General features: G+C 47.3%; 1 protein-coding gene across 4 annotated transcripts in view; it reads left to right on the top strand.

The window, feature by feature from the left end:
• The window catches only part of plxna4 (plexin A4), a 776,634-nt gene that overhangs the window by 38,264 nt on the left and 719,660 nt on the right, over positions 1 to 18,710 (top strand). The window lies entirely within an intron of this gene.

Genomic DNA, 18,710 nt, shown 5'->3' with positions numbered 1-18,710 from the left:
ACAAATGATTGGTGGTGTCCCAGTTTGAATAACTGTTGGTGTAGGGTGTGGAAGAGGCAACTAAGGCTGATGACCCTGTGTATATCTCAAAGAAATGGAATCTCTACTGTTTGTCATTTTTCCTGCTTTCCTCCTGCAGTTCAGTTAATGTATGACCCTGTTCGATTTGCCGATATTTGTACATGTGAAAAGCATTCTTGAGATAAGACTGGGTTGATGGGCGGAAATGGTCATTTTTCACAATTGAGGCCTCAAAACATGTGAGACCCCAAAGAAGCACTGTGATAAGACAACTTGTGGCTATTAATAAGCATGACCTGTAAGCAGATAGAACTGGGAACAGATCACTGCTACAGTCGATGCATTTTTTTTGTATTGTATTTTTCTCGTACAATCTTTCATTTTGTTAAATGGTAGAAGAGGGCTCCCCCCCCCTTGTCTCTCATGAGCAGCTTATCTGTAGGTGGCGACCAGGGGCTGTGCAAGATCCATAACCCCCCCTCTCCCACACCGGGAGGCTTAAAGTTGGCAGGGAGTGGGATTGCTCCTTTATCCCACGATTGGAGGGTGATGCCGACCTGTGCCATGGAAAGCTGCACCCTGGGCAGCTCTGCCTCACAGTGAAGACGCTCCACGCCAATCCGCAGCAGTCGCCAGAGAGCCCGCCAGTTAATCATTTCACCTTGGGATGTTTCATTCCATTAAAGGCACTATATAAATAGAAGTTAGTTGGTGCCACTTGGTTTGAATGTGCCGATTCAGCAATAACTGGTCACAAAAGAAAATTGCACCACCCTTTTTGTGAAATAAAAAGGACGCAGATCCAGTGTGAGGGTTTGTTTAACGAGCAAGGTTTCAGAATAATGTTTTTTAAAAAAAAAAAACAATTTAAATCAAGATTGATTCATTGAAACGGCAGAAATTAATGGTCGCAAAAATGGGTTTAATTTGAGGTTATTATAGATTCTAAGAGCAGCATGTATAATTGGGAGTTAAATGTCAGAAGGTCGATGCTGCCTCTTCACACCCTACCCCTCCAGATTTGCGAGCCCACCTGCCCTTGAAGCCACTGTTAGTGCAGGAATCTGCTCAATACCAGCATTGGGTTGAGAGTTTCGGAGAAAGCAAAATTAATATGCAATTTTAATGTGGAGAATTGGATTAATCTTCAGGAGGCCAGCACCACAGTTGACTTGACTGCAAAGAGGGGATGTTATTCCAAAAGATTTATATGCTCAATAATTGGAACACAATGGCAAATTAATCCCTCCGTTTTATTCCCTCTTTGATTACTGAGTGATATCTCGATTCTGTTTCTAAATCAAGTAACAAATATTTAATTTTGAGCTAATTTTAATGACTCTCGAGTGGCTGGATTAATTGTGTTTTGAGATCTCAGTGACAGCGTCTCTCTCTCTTTTTTTGTGTGTGGTGATTAATGTCTGGAGGTTTCTATTATTTGATTTACATATTAAATAGAGGCTCATAAAACAGGATTGTGAGACCAGAATGTGTGCTCCTCGGATCGGAGATTGGCCTTTCTGGCAGCAGTTGGAAGGAGTTTTCTCTCTCTCGCTCACTTTATCTATATTTATTGAGACCTTCGGTTAGAGAAATCGTTCTGTACCGTAACATTGATGGCATGGGAAAATTTAACTTCACGAAATGTGTGTGGGAGAAAGCCACTCCTGCTCTGCAGAATGCCTCTACCTCTCTGCCTTGTACTCCAAGGATCATAAGTGTTTTCCTTGCTTCATGTGAGGAAATATGGAATCATAAAATCATAGAATTTGCAGTACAGAAGGAGGCCATTCGGCCCATTGAGTCTGTACCAGCCCTTGGAAAGAGCACTAAGCTCACACCTCCACCCTATCCCCGAAACCTGGTCACCCCACCCAACCCTTTTGGATACTTAAGGACAATGTAGCATGGCCAATCCACCTAACCTGCACGTCTTTGGACTGTGGGAGGAAACCGGAGCAGCCGGAGGAAACTCACGCACACACGGGGAGAATGTGCAGACTCCGCACAGACAGTGACCCAAGCCGGGAATCGAACCTGGGCCCCTGGAGCTGTAAAACGACAGTACTAACCACTGTGCAACCGCGCCGCCCCCACATGGACCACACAGATGTGAGTGGGTGTACACTTGTATTGGATAAAAATTGCAGGGCTGCGGCAAGAGTAGCGGAAAGGGAAAAAAATTGGATGGCCCTTTAAAAGAGTTGTCATAGACACAATGGGCCGAATGGCCTCTTTCCGTTTTGCATGCTTCTGCAAAAGGCTCACACAAGCACTCCTCTCGCCCTTCCTCCAACCACATTCCCACCACCCCGCCACAACATACCTTACCTGGTGCTCCCACTGTAGCACGGTGCATCTTATAAATGTGCTTCCCACATCTTCCTCAACAATTCGCAAACCTCTTCAGGCATTGCTAATCGGAGCTGGTGATTAGCATAGTTTGTAAATTTAAAGGGATGTTTTGTGGGGGGGCAATGAATCTTTCCTGAAAATAATGCAAAGGGAACACAGCTCAGTTTTGCACATGGTGTTTCAGTAAACAAGTCACCCGTGGTAACTGTTTACATGGTACATATCACTCGCCTGACAGTGTGTGCTGGTTGATTTCAAAACTAATAAGAATATTTGTACAGGTGCCTGACTTGATAGGTTTGACTCTGCTTTCAAGACCCTGCTTCTGTCCACAGATAAGATGCATGGAACACAGTGGAAATTCAAACATCTTTTTTCAATATTTATCTTAACAAGCCAACTATCAGCTTTGCAGCTAATTTCAAATGGCCTTTATTTCTGTGCCCGCTCTTCCTTTCCTCTTCTGACAGCTTTTGAGTCTTGATGGGTTGACAAGTCCGGGGCTTGACAAATGCGTGACTCTTCCCCCTCCACTCGTGACGCCACTGTTGGCTTGAAAGCAGTTCATGGTGTCACAGAGCAACCGGTAAATTATGTCTGGATGTTGTCCCGTGGTCGCCTGGTCGCCTATTTACCAGCAATGCCTCTGTTTAGTTTGTGAGACTAGTCAACAGGCGATGATGTTCGGGGCCGTAGTTGATCTTGATTGTGAATCATGGGATGTTGGCGTCACTGGCTGGGCTAGCATTTGTTGTCCATCCCCAATTGCCCTTGAATTGAGTGGCCATTTCAGAGGCATTGCTCTGGGTGTCGAGCCACGTGCTGGGCCAGCCAGACCAGGTAATGATGACAGAGTTCCTTCACTAAAGGACATTCGTGAACGAGATGGGCTTTTATGTCAACAGTGTTTTTTGACTTTTAATCGCTCGACGTTTAATTCCAAATTTTTATTGGATTCAAATGTCACCATCTGTGGTGGGATTCGACCATGGGTCCCCCAGAACCTTGCCCTGCGTCTCGGGATTGCCACTCCAGTGACAGTGCCAGTAGGCCATCGCTTCCCCTGCGTCGGCCCGCCTCCTTTTCCGGTAGCAGTTACTTGGTGGTTTTGGGGTCTGTCCTGACTGATATCAACCCATTTTGGGACCTTTTGTGGCCATTCCAAACCGAATGTTGCTTTAAAAAATGCAAGATATTGCAGGTACTGGAAATTCGCAGCACGTCTGGCAGCATCTGTGGAGCGAGGAACCGAGTTAATGTTCTGAGTTCATATGAATCTTCTTCGGAGTCCTGCTTCATGTTGCACAGCTCCCCTTGCTGGAAAGGCTATATTGCATCTGTTGGGTGAGGATGTGGGAGTCAAATAACCTGTTGGCACTCCAATCTTGGCTCACGAATGCACAGCACTGAGGGCTGGATTCTTCCGCCCCCGCCCGCCGCAAGAAAGCCACTGGCGAGAGGCGGACAATGGAGACCTCCGTTGACCTCGGGCGGGATCCTCCGGTCGCCGGGCGGACACGGCCGGAGAATCCCACCCTGAGTGTATTCATCTATGGAAGACTTTAACAAAGAGGACACAATGGCTCAGTTGGCGAGTCTGGTGCGCTTGGCTTAGAAAATGAATAAAACGATCAATTAACTTTGGGGAGGGCGGGAACGAGAAGCCCTGCTGACGATAGTTGCTTGTTTTGGGGAATGAACAGTTTGTTTTGCCAATGCCAAACCACAACTACCCTTCCTTCAAACTGCCGGAGTAGTCCTTTGCAGCTGGAAAGAGGAGGAGGAGGAGCAGATTAACTGGCCGATGTTTACTTGGGCACAAGACAAAGCTGGAGCAATTTGGGCTTCCTAACCTTGAAAAGAGGGCGTGTGTGTGTGTGTGTGAACAAGCTTGCAAAAGGTTCACCAGCACCTTCTCGAGGGCAATTGGAAATGCGAAACAAATGCCAACGATACCCAACATCCCGTGAAAGGACATATTCAAAAAAATTTAAGAGGTTTTTTTTTGTGTTACATTATGTAGTTAACTGCATTATAAAATTACATGTACTGTTAACAAGCTGTGAATACCACAATGATACATATTCATTTTTAAATGCCTGGTATTGAACAGTCGTTCAACAACATGATTGCAATTTGATTAAAGGACAATGGCAGTGGGAGTGTGTTTATGTTTGCTATTAAGTTCCCTTGGTATAAAACAAAGCAAAAAATAGTTTGGAACTGATTGCATTTTCCTCATGCCTGACGAGGCTGGCTATGCAGATCTGTGTGCTCACAAAGATAGACAAGGACCGTTAATGGTATGTTAATGATATTGTTAAGATGCACATTTGAAAGGCTGTATTTAAGTACTTTGAGCATTTATAAAGAGAGACTCGCACAGTAGTCCCATGCAAACGTAGGTTAAGGTGGTTCACGGATTGCCAAGTCGCGGGCCTTTTCTGCGGCCAAGGGGAGTCCGTGTTCAATGTTGAGGTAAATTTTTAAAATTGCTTTTTTACAGGATGTGGGCGTCGCTGGTTAGGCCAACATTTGTTGCCCATCCCTAATTGCCCTTGAGAAGGTAGTGATGAGCTGCCTTCTTAAACCGCTGTAGTCCGTGTAGGTACACCCACAGTGCTATTAGGAAGGGATTTAGACCCAGCAACAATGAGCGAAAGGCGACATATTTCCAAGTCGGGGTGGTGAGTGACTTGGAGGGGAACCTCCAGGTGGCGGTGTTCCCAGGTATCTGCAGCCCTTGTCCTTTTAGATGGTAGTGGTTGTGGGTTTGGAAGGTGCTGCCTGAGGAGCCTTGGGGAGTTGCTGCGGTGCATCCATTGACCAAGCTTGCAGCTCTTTTTTTTAAGCTGCTCTTCAATTCCTGGCTGCACTTTAACCCCATGCTCCTAATCTGCGGGCATCCAGTGCAGAGAATGGGGGCAGGAGGGAGGAGGACCTCGGAAACCTGTTCCCAGACCTGGCCAAGTTGGCCATTAACAGGTCCAAGCAACAGGCAGTTGAGGGGGTCATCTAACCCCTCCTGTACCGCTGTTACATTTGCAACCGGGTGGCCTTTGAATGGGAGCACGTGGTGACCGAGGGCCCGTTTCAGGCCTTCCATGACTGGTGGGCACCGCAGAGGCTGGGGCGCATCATCACCCCCGGTAATGACAGTTTGGTCTAGTTAGTTAAGTTTCCTTTAGCATTTTGTTTTGGTTACGGTACCCCACCAGGAGCCGTTCCCCCACCCCCCCATCTTTTTTGGTTTAACTTACTGATTTTTGTTGTTATGATCAAGAGCATAAAGAGAGATTGTTGGGACACTGGGTTTAATAGTTAGGAATCAGACATCTGTTATGCTCCATGCTGTATTTTCAAGAAAAGTATTAATGTCTAGTTTCATACTTCAACTGGTTTGGGATTGAATTGACTAGGATGGTCTCATCCATCCATCCTCCTGGATCTCGATTAAAAAAACATACGGGGCCGGATTCTCTGTCGGCGGGATCCTCCATTTCGCCGGCAGCACGCTTGAGCCCAAGGAATTCCCAACAGTGTGGGGATGCCCACAATGGGAAACTCCATTGGCCGGCTGCCGGGACAGAGGATCGCACTGTTTATTGAGCTTCTTAAAGACATTCTGCCTCTGTGACCCATCTGAAGCTTTGTCTCAGTGTTGATTGGTTTGCGTAAGCAAGCGCCTCCTAATAGCTTATGGCAAATTCCGCGCTGATAAATTGAACCTCTCCTTGAATCATCCCTGGGCAACCGCCTGTGGACATTCGTGATGGCTGGGTGTGCTTCCAATGATTGTGTCTGGTCATACACAGCAACAAGGCCCGAGGTTTATCCTGTTACTTGTGCTAAGTTTACTGATCTTATTTAGGTCATGACAATTGATGCATTCCCTTTGACCCAGGGAGGGAGTAATCCAGCAATGCCCAACCCATTGACTCAACAACTCCCACCAAAATTGTACATGTCTAAATTAGATGTGATGTTGTTTATGGTTGAATAGACTATCGGTACCTTTGGGTCATCTTCCTCAAGTTTTTCAAGCGTTTGGTACAATCTGGAGGGGTGGGGGTGGTGTCCTGCTGGAACTCACTGTGGGAGCTGATAGAGGGCACATATTATGCCCAAATTGCCAACAACAGGCGTTCAAGAGCACATTTGACCTGGTAAAACTCTTGAGAGTAGCAATTATCAAACCATATTTGACAGAGAACATTAGGACAGGTGACACGATAAACTTAGTTCTAAGATGCATATTTAAAATGGAGAGAGAGGTGGAGTGGCAACATTCCAGGCTTATAGTCACATGGGGCGGCCTTTTCCGTTGCCTGACGGCGATACCGTAATCAGCGGTCAGGCGGAGAATCGGCTCTGATGCCGAAATTGGGGCCATACTCCGCCCCCTCCGAAACTACGTCATTGTGCCGCGCGGCATTGCAACGGCATTGGCGCTTCATTGTCCGCCCTCCCGCGATGCTCCGCCCCCGACGGGCTGAGTTCCCGACAGCCAGGACACGTGTGGTCTCGGCCATGCGGGAACCCGGCGTGGCGGCTGTGGACTGTGTCCAGCGCAGCCACACTCGGCCGGCATCCGAGCAGCTGGCCAGGGGGGGCTTCTTGTGGGGGTTGGCCAGGGGGTGGGCTATGGGGTCACGGATGGCGGGTCGGGTCCGCGCATGGCCGGCGCCATGTTGTATGGCGCGACTGCTGCAGGTCGTCAGCTGTACGGATGCGCGGCCGGTGATCCGGACATACTCCAGCATGGGAGCCAGGGGTTTCACCCGGTACTGGTGCTAGCCCTTCACTGGCCCCAGAATCGGTGAGGATTTTACGCAAATGTTTTGGCTGTAAAAGAACACGCATGCTCCTCTGGTGTCAGCACTTAGCCGCTGAAACAGAGAATCCAGCCCAAGACCTTTTCCTATCTGGTCAAGTGGAACAATAAGGGACAACTTGCATTTTTATAGTACCTTTCATGACCGTTGTAAATTTACAGTGAAGTACTATTGAAGTCCAGTAACTGTGGGAATGTGGGGAGTCAATCGGGCTGGATTATCATCCTTGAGGTGTGTAGCAGGAGTTGGGAAAATTCTTGGCTTGGCCTGCCACCTCAGGAGAGAGTGCTCTCAGGGATGGAATTTTCATTGTTGGGTGCAGGCTACAGTCAGGTCCGGCCAACCTGTGAAGAATTTCAGAGGCAGCTTTGTGGACTGTTGGGTGTGGAGGTGGGCTGTGCCTGTCTTGGTGCTGTGGGACTTCATCCTAGTTATCATGTAATACAGACTCTCCAGCCCTCCCCTCCCACCTCCCCCACGCAAAGTCTCCATGGTAGTCTTTTCCCCACAACAACCCTTATGGCTCCTCAAGCTCCCCCATGCCAAGTCACAGCACGCCCATGTCATTCATCCACTATACACTATAGAAGCAAAGGACCCTGTCACGACAGGATGGGTAATAAAAGATAGTAATCCATTGATAATTTTCCACTTGCTTAAAAAAAATAGTTTTACTGTTGGGATATCGGACAATTTGCAACTTGTAAAACTGAGGAAAGGATACTTCACCCCGAGGAGCGATGACCTCTGACCAATAGGTATCCTTTGCGTTATGTCATGAGAATGTCACTTTAAGAAATGTTTGTCTGCTCAAGTTACTGTAGTGATGTCAGAGTGTGGGTGGAGCTGAGCTCTGGCTCTGCTTTTTAGTTTCACTTTGAGAAAAGCTTGGGTGTGTCTGTGTTTTTTTGGTTTTGTTTTAGTGTTGGAGCTGCAGCCAGCCAAAGAATGTGTAATGTTGTTCTCTCTGTCATGTAAAGACTATCTCTTGATCATTTGGTGAATTCAGAGTGCTAACTGTTCTCAGTAGTGAATTTAAACCTGATGTGCTTCTGTTAAAAGTTTTTTTTAAATGTCTTATGAATGTTAAAAGGAAAGTTTAAAGATTACTTAGTGTTGTATTCTTTGGGGATTGTATTTGAATTGATGTTGCCAAGATGTTCACTGTATGTTTTAAAAAGGTTAACTTGAGTTCATAGAATAAACATTGTTTGCTTTAAAAATTACTTTTCGATCTCTGCTGTATCACACCTGTAGAGTGGGCTGTGTGCTCCCCATACCACAATCTATTAAACGTTGTGGGTCAGGTGAACTCCATAACAGTTCTGGCCCATAACAGTTAAAACAAAGTTTAATTTAAATACAGAATTAACTGCATTAACATCAAAGAAGTACCTTTCCAACTAATAGTTCTTAAATAAAAGGAATACCTGCCACTATATATTTTCCAACTAAGCAACCCAATAGAGATCAAAATCCACTCCAAAAAGACAGTTAGCAATCAGGATTACTTGCTGTGCTCTGTGCAGGCCTTTGGAGAGAGACCCTTTCAGAACAACCTGAAAATCCTTGTCTTGTCAGACTCAAATCCTATAGCAAACGGCCAAAAACAATCGACAGACTTGACTCCTCCCAGTAATTACATCATCTGTATCCCACTAAAATGTCTCATGACCTGCTTAGCTCGGACTAAACATAATCCCTCAAATTATCTATACCACAGGAGATCTCCTTTACATGAACAATATTCCATTAGCCAGCTATATGTAAACAAATAAATAGTTGGAATCAACGATTACCTTGCCTTTTGCAACCTTTAACCACCGCTTTATCAGATAGACTGCCAGTGTATTTAATAACATTACCCGCAAATATAAAATATAATCCTAATACAGAACAATTTCTACATTCATATAGTACTACAGCCCAATAAAAGTGTCAATAAGCCAGACCCATTAAAGTATCAGTAGCAGAAACTGCAAGCACTTGAAATCTCTATATTTTGTATAAATAAACATTGTGAAGTTGACAGCATCGATCAGATAGCCAGAGTGGTTAGTTGAGCAGTGTTATACCTGGGGCCTCTGTTGTTTAAACACGCAAACGGATGTCTAGCTCTTTGTTGGAGATGGTCACTGCCTGGCCCTTTTGTGATGTGATTGTTTATTAAAAAAATATTCTTTTATTCTACATTTTCACATTTTCCTTCAAGAATTTACACCCCACACACAAACAGTAAATGGTAACAAATCAATCCTGTTAACAATACCACCGATCCCATCCTCCCACTACTCCAAACAACGGCCCACCTGTCAATATATGCATCCAATAAACCAAACCCTCCCACGGTGGAAACAAAAAACAAAGGAGAAAACGAAAAAGGAGCCTGGGACCGCCCATGGTCACCATTGACCTATAAAGTCCACCACCCCTCCCCCTCTACACTCACGCCATCCAGCCTCTGAAAGAGTACCGTACATGATACCCAAGAGTTGTAACCCCCCACCCCCAAGTCTCCAGCTCCTCCCGTCCACTGCCTCTTATAAAACTCCTCCTCCCAACCTCGGTTCCTTCCCCCCAACTTTCCACCCCAGCTAGACCACTCGGGGCCCTGTTCTGCCAGGCTCCGATGGCCGCAGCCCCTCCCCCCACCTCACTCCCGTTCACTGACTGGCTTAAACCGGCCAGCGTGGAGGCCTCCGCCCGGGTCCCTTTCCCCCTTGCCCGACCCTAGGAAAGCCCAGAGATCCCCTTTTAGCACACACACCCCGCATATCCACCTACACCCCAAAGAGCCCTCATTTCGAGTGAAAGTTCCATCCCTTCCCTTGTCCAAATATATACAACATTGGCTCCTTTAGTCCCTAACCCGCACGCAGTGAAACAAAAAAGAACAAAACACAGTCATGAGGTTACATCGGCACATGGCCATTTCTCAATCTGTCAGTTCTGCCACAGTCCTTTTGCCTTCGCAAACTCCTCCACTGCTTCCGCCGTTCCAAAATAAAAGTCCCTGAGCTTATAAGTCACCCTCAGCTTCGCTGGGTATACAATGCCGCACTGCACCTTGCTAATGTACAGTGCCCTCTTCACCCGGTTGAAGGCAGCCCGCCTCCTCGCCAGCTCCAACTTAAAGTCCTGGTATAGACGTATACCAGCTCCAGCCCACTGCACCACCCGCTTCTGCTTGGCCCAGCTCAGGACCTTCTCCTTCACACTGTACCTACGGAAGCACAGAGTCACTACCCTTGGCGGCTCACTCGCCTTTGGTACAGGCCTCCACGACTGATGAGCCCGATCCAGTTCATATCGGGAGGGATCCTCCCCCTCCCCCAATAGTTTTGCCAGCATCGTGGCAAAATACTCAGTCGGCTTCAGTCCTTCAACTCCTTCGGGCAGCCCCACAATCCTCAAATTCTGTCGCCTGGATCTGTTTTCCAGGTCTTCCATTTTTCCTCACAGATCCTTGTTAATGTCCATCACCTTCCGCATCTCCTTCCCCATCGAGGCAAGTTGATCACCGTGCTGCAATAACGTCTCCTCCACTTCCTTCAGCGCCTCCCCTTGCTCTCGCACCTCCGCCACTGCGCTCGCCACCGCCGTCATCACCGGGGAAATCGCCTCCTCCACCAGCGCACTCAAAACCTCCCTCATCTCCTTCCTCACCGTCTCCATGCATTTTGCAAACTGCCTTTCGAATTCCGCAGCCATCGCCTTAGTTATTTCTTCAGCTGTAAGCAATGCGGCCTCCCCTGGTGCTCCAGCCTCCATTTTCTTTCCTGACCCTGCGATGACCTTGCCACTCCCCGACGGACTTTCAGCCGCTTTTTTCACGGCCGTTTTTTTGCTGGTCTTCGACATTCCCCTCCTCTGTGCTGTCTCCCGACTTTTACTGCCTTCGCTGGCCCTAGGACCGGGAGTTAACCCCCGACAATGCCGTTCCCGAACGGGAGCCCTCCAACGCGCGGCTGCCTCCCGCCCGCCGTCACCGGAAGTCCCTTGTGATGTGATTGTTATTGGGAATCTGGGTGAGGGCATAACATGACGTGGAGTGGGGGGGGGGGGGGCATTAGGAGGACTTTTTGAACCTCTTGAATGGTTTCCTCATGTAGCCTATGATTCCCGATACTTCTGAGGTGCCATGGATCATGACTCTTTGAAAAGCTGGTACAACTCCCATGAAAATTGTGGAGGACCAGGATGTTCCTATCCCCAGTATGAAGCCGGCCAGGTCGAGAGTGCAGGCTGACAACCTAAACCAGCCTGTACTCCCAAATCAGAAATCTTGGGCATGGGGGGGTCAAGAGTCCTGGAATCGGGATCCGCTGACTCTATTTTTAAAGGGCTCCCGCGTCACCCCGACTCGGTGAAAATCCAGCCCATTAGAGTTGGCGTCTAAGTAATCAATTCTCTAGATTCCCACAAGAGGATTGGCCAGTTGGATGAGGTACCAGAGGGTAGCCACCCTGGAAACATACATTAGAATGGAATCGGGAAAAAAATTGCGAAGAGTGTGGAGTGGGTTCAAGTGAGGAAACCCTTTCCCTCTCAAATAGGCTGTCGATGCTCTGGGGGAATTGAAAGTTTCAAGTTTGAGGTTGTTCGATAGTTTTTATTTTCTTCAGCCTGGGCATCAAGTGAACAAAGGCGGGTAAATAAGGTTGAGCACTGGCCTGAGGTGTTGGATGGACAGTTCCCGTTCTGGTCTCGGTTATTGCTGCCACATTGCCGAGAGTGATGATGGACCCAGAGTGGAGGTTTTTATACTCTACGAAATACAGGAGAATGGGCCGACCTGAAGGGCTGGTAGAGAATGTGGCAGCGGACGGTAAGGTTATGACACTACGTTCCGGACGTGAGAATTTTAGGCTTGGCTCGTAGTTTCGATGGTAATCGCACAGAACAATCTTCAGCAGAGCTCAGTGGAATCGTTCCATTTTTAAACTGCCTGATCATCAATTGGAACCCAGGGCAGAAAGTGGGAAAACAGCATTCTGACAAGGGGCTTCATAAATTGTTTATAAGCAGCAATTACAGTAATTCAATGGGACGCATTTCTTCCCCCCCCCCGCCCCACCAAAGACTTTGTAGCATAGATACGCAAGAAGAAAGAGTTTTTTTTCTAGTTGAGGGGCTGACCTAACTACCCAAATGTGGGGCAATGTCGGATTTCCTGAAGCCAAATTCATGGAGAGGCAGGATTGGGAGAGCGGCGGTATGGATGGTTCCCCACTGAGAGGGAAGTCCTGATCTGGCTGGACAGGCAGTCATTATCTCGTCTGAGTGAGTCTCTACACTCACAGCAATGATTAGACTTGAAGGCGCGCTGTAAAATGATGTTGATTCTTGGGCACTTGAGAGGTGGTCTTTTGCCAAGGGGGTAAGGGCAGGTAAATCCTCAGCATGTTCTCCAAACTGAGCCTTCAAATTCTGAACAAAAGGATTTGGTTAGTGATTGATACAAGGCATGCTACACATTGGCACTGCACAGACATGGGGCTTGGCGACTTCCGCTTGAGCTTTTCACAAGGTTGATACCGAGCTGAGAGGATATCCTTATCAGGAAAGTCTGAATAAACTTGGGCTCTTTATCTTGGAAAAGAGAGGACTGTGACATTTTGTGATGATTGAAGTGTTTGATAGGATGGACATAGAGGATACTTTCACTTGTGGGTGAGACCAGAACAACAGCCCATAAACATAGGATGATAGCTAATTCCCCAGTAGGGATTTCAGGAGAAATCTCTTTACACAGAGGCTGATTAGAGTATGCCATTTGTTACCGCTAAGTGTTTAGGCAAATAAGCATTGATGCATTTATAGAGAAGCTGGATGAATACATGAGGGAGAAAAGAGTAACTTCTGTCTACTTATAATCTCAAGATTCCTCATGACTTGTAGGTGTCAGTAGAGCTAATAAACCAAGGATTTCCCATCAGAGGGTGACTAGTGCGCTGTGGATTTGAACCAGAGGACACTGATTTAAGGTGATTGGTGAAAGAATCGAAGAAGAGTAGGGTTCAATCTAACCTCTGGTGCTTTCAGGGCCCCCCGGTGTTGGCCATTCAGCCCCTCCGATCTGTTCTACCATTTAATTGAATTGTGATTGATTCTCTAACCCAACAAGCAGCAGAGACTGAGCCATCGAATATATTCAAAGTTGAGTTAGATTTTTTTGATAGACAAGGAATTCGAGAGTTACGGGGGAATGGGTAGGAAGACGGAGTTGAGGCCATAATTGGATCAGCCAGGATCCTATCAAATGGTGGAGCAGACTCAAGGGGCTGAATAGCCTATTCCTGCTCTAATTCTTGTGTTCTTCAGGTGATTTGAGGGGTAGTGTTGCAGCAACCTGCTGTACTGGCAGGGGCCTCAATGTTGATGTGGGGGAGGAAGTGAAATCCATTCTCTCTCACGTGGACTTCCCCTGCCTCCAGAACAGAAAAATGAAAACGTTGCATGAAATGCTATCTTTTTGACTTGACGGAAAGATTATTGCAGTCGATTCCAGTGTAACCTTATGCCTTCGGGGTCCTGCAATGTTCCCCAGTGCTTACTGTTTAAGGCAGGATCATCTCGCTTATGAAACTAAATGCATGATGACATTACCCTTTTAAAACACAAATTTTCTTTATTAATCAACTTCAAAGTGTAGACTGTTGTAGAAACCCCGGCTGACAGACTGGCTGCTGTTCCATCGCATGTTTTCAAATTTATTTTTTTCTGTACATGGCTTTCATTTAAATCCACAGTTCTGGGAGTTGACTCTTTGTCCCAAGGTGGATGATGGATTCCCTCCTCCTGTCTCCCTCTCCCCGTTGCCTCTTGCTTCAATTACTTCAATGTTCAAGGTAGTAAGCAATGCCCTGAATGGATTAATAATATTCCGCTGGCCCTGTCACTGCTTTGTTGCTGTTGGGTCTCAGCTGTGGCTCTCGCTGGAAAGCACCTCAAGATTCAGAAGGTCCTGAGTTCAGGTCCCACTCCAGCCAGTTGAGCACATAATAGACTCTCGTGCGTTACTGAGGGAATACACCACTGTCGGAAGTGCCGTCCTTTGGATAGGATGTTAATCTGGTGTCCTGGTTGGAATTTTTTTTTTTTTCTTTCATAAATTTAGTGTACCCAATTCATTTTTTTTTCCAATTAAGGGGCAATCCACCTACTTTGCACATCTTTGGGTTGTGGGAGTGAAACCCACGCAAACACGGGGAGAATGTGCAAACTCCACACAGACAGTGACCCAGAGCCGGGATCGAATCTGGGACCTCGGCGCCGTGAGGCAGCAGGGCTAACCCACTGCGCCACTGTGCTGCCCCCTGGCTGGAATCTCTGTTATACCCCCCCCCCGTGTTCCAGCCCATATTTATAACCAACATAATTCAAAGAAGCCCCACTGATTATATGGCTGTTATCTCATTGCTATTTGTGATAAATTGCAAATTAGTTGCTGCATTTTTCAAAATTACCGCAGTGTCAACTTTAATGTTGTGGCAATGACTGGGCGACCTGGAAGGGATGTTCTGCTGTTTCAATACATTAGCTATGGATTTCAGAGGGCGGCATGTGGCGCAGTGGCTAGCACTGGGACTACCCGGGTTCGAATCCCGGCCCTGGGTCACTGTCCGAGTGGAGTCTGCACATTCTCCCTGTGTCTGCATGGGTTTCACCCCCACAACCCAAAGATGTGCAGGTTAGGTGGATTGGCCACGCAAAATTGCCACTTAATTGGAGGGAAAAAAAAATTAGGTACTCTAAATTTTAAAAAAAGTTATGAATTTGAGAGTTCAAGAATCTGCTTGACAGTGTGATCCATGGCGCAGGGCTTCGCGGTAGTTGAGTGCGCTGCACCTATACGGACCTCCCAAGTTGCCACGCCAAATGTATTGACACACAACTTCATCTTACTAATGAGGAGAGTCTTTGGATCTCCTGAGCTCAACTCCAGTTCAGCAGTTACCCGTCCTCTCCGCCTTCGCTCCATTCGACGGGACACACCACCACGCAGAGAAATAGCTCGTATCAGCAGCAACTCGGGCCTCCCCATCCAGAGAGACCTTCAAGCCCCACCCCCACCTCCCAATTCATGGCTCTATGAAACTCCAGGCACAAATCCAACATCTTCAACTCCATAACATGGAAACCTGGATGAAAGCTTGGGCAGAAAGCAACTTCATAAATAAATAGTCTGACCCAATATTTCAATAATTGGGCATCGATCTCGCGTGGAGCATGGGACAACCTTCAATAGAATGCACACTGGACATGGCCGATGTGATCACCTGATGTACAAATGGCACCTCCGAACCTTGTCTGTGGAAACCCTAACAAAACCGTGGTGCACAAAATAACATCTTTCCCCCGACTCAAAGTTGAGGGTTACATCCTGGAGTTTCACTTACTCCCCAGGAGGGCATTGGAATAGTTAGCGATATGTCAACTGTGATGCCAGTTGCTGCTCCATAAGCCACAGGAAATATAGAACAAGACTAAAGTACTGCAAAGCACTCGGGGGCAGCCGGAGGTTCTGAAAGGCACTATAGAAATGCAATCCTCCCAGAGTGAGAGGACAAGAAAATTCAAGTGAAGAGTTTACAAGATTTACATCTACCTTATTGAACCTCTTCATAATATTAAAAGCTGCTATTAGGTCATCCCTCCAGCAATCTCTTTTGCAGGGAAAAGAGTTCCAGCCTTTCCTGAGCGGCTGCTTGCACAGTGGGTAGCACCGTTGCTTCACATCGCCAGGGTCTCGGGTTCAATTCCCGGCTTGGATCACTGTCTGTGTGGAGTCTGCACGTTCTCCCCGTGTCTGCGTGGGTTTCTTCCGGGTGCTCCGGTTTCCTCCCAATAGTCCCGAAAAACGTGCTGTTCGGTTAATTGAACATTCTGAATTCTCCCTCTGTGTACCCGAACAGGCGCCGGAGTGTGGCGACTAGGGGCTTTTCACAGTAGCTTCATTGCAGTGTCAATGTAAGCCTACTTGTGACAATAAATACTATTATTATTAATTATGTCCTTTCAGTTTTGGTATCATTCGTGCACCTTCCACAGTGCCTCTACATTTTTACAATATCTTCTCTTAAGTGTGGTCTAACCAAGGTTTGTTACAAGGTTAACCTGACTTCTCTATTTAAAAAAAATCTCTGTATCTTTCTATTCCTCTCGTCATGAACTTGAGTGCTGGGTGTGCTTTTTTTAATGGTCTTATTAACCTGCGTTGCTATCTTTAGTGATTTGTGCATCAGCCTTTCCTGATAAGTATAACCTCTCGGTGCTGTTATCGTCCGTGTAAAGGCAATAGCTGTTGCTGGGATTATATTGCTTGCAGATCACTGTGACGTGATTGTGTCCTCTTTCTGCGGGTTGCCTGTCGGTCCTCTTATGATGTGTGCAGAGTTCTGTGGCGTGACTAAAATGAGAGGCCCTGCTCAGGATGCCATGGAGCCTGTGGCACTGAATGGACCATTTTGTTGAAACACATGGCTTCAGTGATGTAATTAAAAAATGTAACTGTAACAAAAACTTTTTTGTGCTCTCGAGAGCTTGTCGCTCCCCGGAGGCCTGAATACTTGCAGTGACATCGCGGAGGGAGAGGGTTTTGGGTTCAGCGGAGGGATTGGGCCTGACACGGGCCAAAGGTCGAGGGGCATTTCGGGACGGGGTCAGCGTGATGTCATCCAAGCTGTTGACACAGTGGAAACCAAGGACAGCTAGTGGGCCCCACACACTGGTTACAAGCATCAAATGCTGTTCAAGGGGTCTATTGTGGGGTTAGTGATTATCCGTTACCTCAAAGGCTTGATGTTTTAGCGACCTCTTTCCTCCCTCGGGTCTCATTTCTTACTTTTTGAAGTATGGCACAGAAAGTGTCAGCCTAAATATGGAAACTTCTGATTCTCTGCTCCCTGCCTAGTCCACCATTTTGGTGGGGGGAGGATGACAATTTGCTTTTTTTCCAATTAAGGGGCAATTTAGCGTGGCCAATCCACCTACCCTGCACATCTGTGGATTGTGGGGGTGAGACGTACGCAGACACTGGGAGAATGTGCAAACCCCGCACGGACAGTGACCCAGGGCTGGGATTGAACCCGGGTCCCCGACACCGAGGCAGCATTGCTAACCACTGCACTACCGTGTCGGCCTGGGGGAGGGTGATGATTTACCTCTTGCTGAAGCTATTGGAGTTGAATTATTTTGTGTCAATCTGTGAAGTCCACAAGAGCCTGTAAGAATTTGGGATTTTTCTGAAACAAAAATGAAAGATCTCACTTCGGCTTCATGAGGAAAGGTTTGCCATTCTCTTCTCGACAAGTGGCCATTTTCATTTGTACGTGACCGGCGATGGTGAGTCCAGACAAGCTGCACGTTCATGGGGCAAGTCTGAGGAAGGATGGTCAACCGACCTGCTGCATACCTGGCCCCCGTCTCTTTAGGTGTGGCTGGGGATAGAGTAGGCAGGACTGCGACACCTCCTGATGGAATGACCCTCTGACATTCATGAGTAATGATCACTTGGGCAATGGAACAGCATCATAGCCGGGAAGAGGCACTTTCGCAGGAAGGGCAGTAGCGATAAACCAAAAGCGAGGAGGTGAATGTTTTAAAAAATTATTTTCACAGGACCTGGGCATCACTGGCTAGGCCAGTATATGTTGCCCATCCTTAATTGCCCTTGAGAAGGTCCTGGTGAACTGCCTTCTTGCACCATTGCAGTCCATGTGATGGAGGTACATCCACTGCGGTTAGGGAGGGCGTTCCAGGATTTTGACCCAACGACCGTGAAGGAACGGCGATATTTTCCAAGTCAGGAAGGTGGAGTGATTTGGAGCGGAATTTCCAGATGGTGGGGTTCCCATATATCTGTTGTTCTTGTCCCCCTAAATGGGAGTGGTTGTAGGTTTGGAAGGTGCTGCCGAAGGAACCTTGGTGAATTCTTGCAGTGCATCTTGTTGATGGTACACACGGCTGCTACTGTGTGTCAGTGGTAGAGGAAGCGAATGTTGAAGGTGATGGATGGGATTCCAATCAAGCTGGCTGCTCTGTCCTGAATGGTGTTGAGCTTCTAAAGTGTTATTTGACTCGACTCATCCAGGCCAATGGGGAATATTCTCTTCACCTCCCACTTCACCTCTCGAGTTCAGCTCTTTCGTCCATATTTGAGCTAAGACTGTAATTAAGTCAGCAGCCTAAAGGGCAGCACGGTGGCACAGTGGTTAGCACTGCTACCTCACGGCGCCGAGACCTCAGGTTCGATCTAGGCCTTGGGTCACTGTCCGTGTGGAGTTTGTACATTCTCCCCGTGTCTGCGTGGGTCTCTCCCCCACAACCCAAAGATGAGCAGAATAGGTGGAGTGGACACACCAAATTGCCCCTTAATTGGAAAAAATGAATTGGGTACATTAAATTTTTTTTTTTAAGTCAGCAGCAAAGTGTCCCTGACGGAACCAAAATGGGATGTCAGTGAGCAGGGTATTGCTGTTTGAGAGTGCTGTTGAC

This window comes from Scyliorhinus torazame, chromosome 13 (genome assembly GCF_047496885.1).
Source record: "Scyliorhinus torazame isolate Kashiwa2021f chromosome 13, sScyTor2.1, whole genome shotgun sequence".
Taxonomy (NCBI): domain Eukaryota; kingdom Metazoa; phylum Chordata; class Chondrichthyes; order Carcharhiniformes; family Scyliorhinidae; genus Scyliorhinus; species Scyliorhinus torazame.
This window is presented reverse-complemented; position numbering and strand designations above follow the sequence as displayed.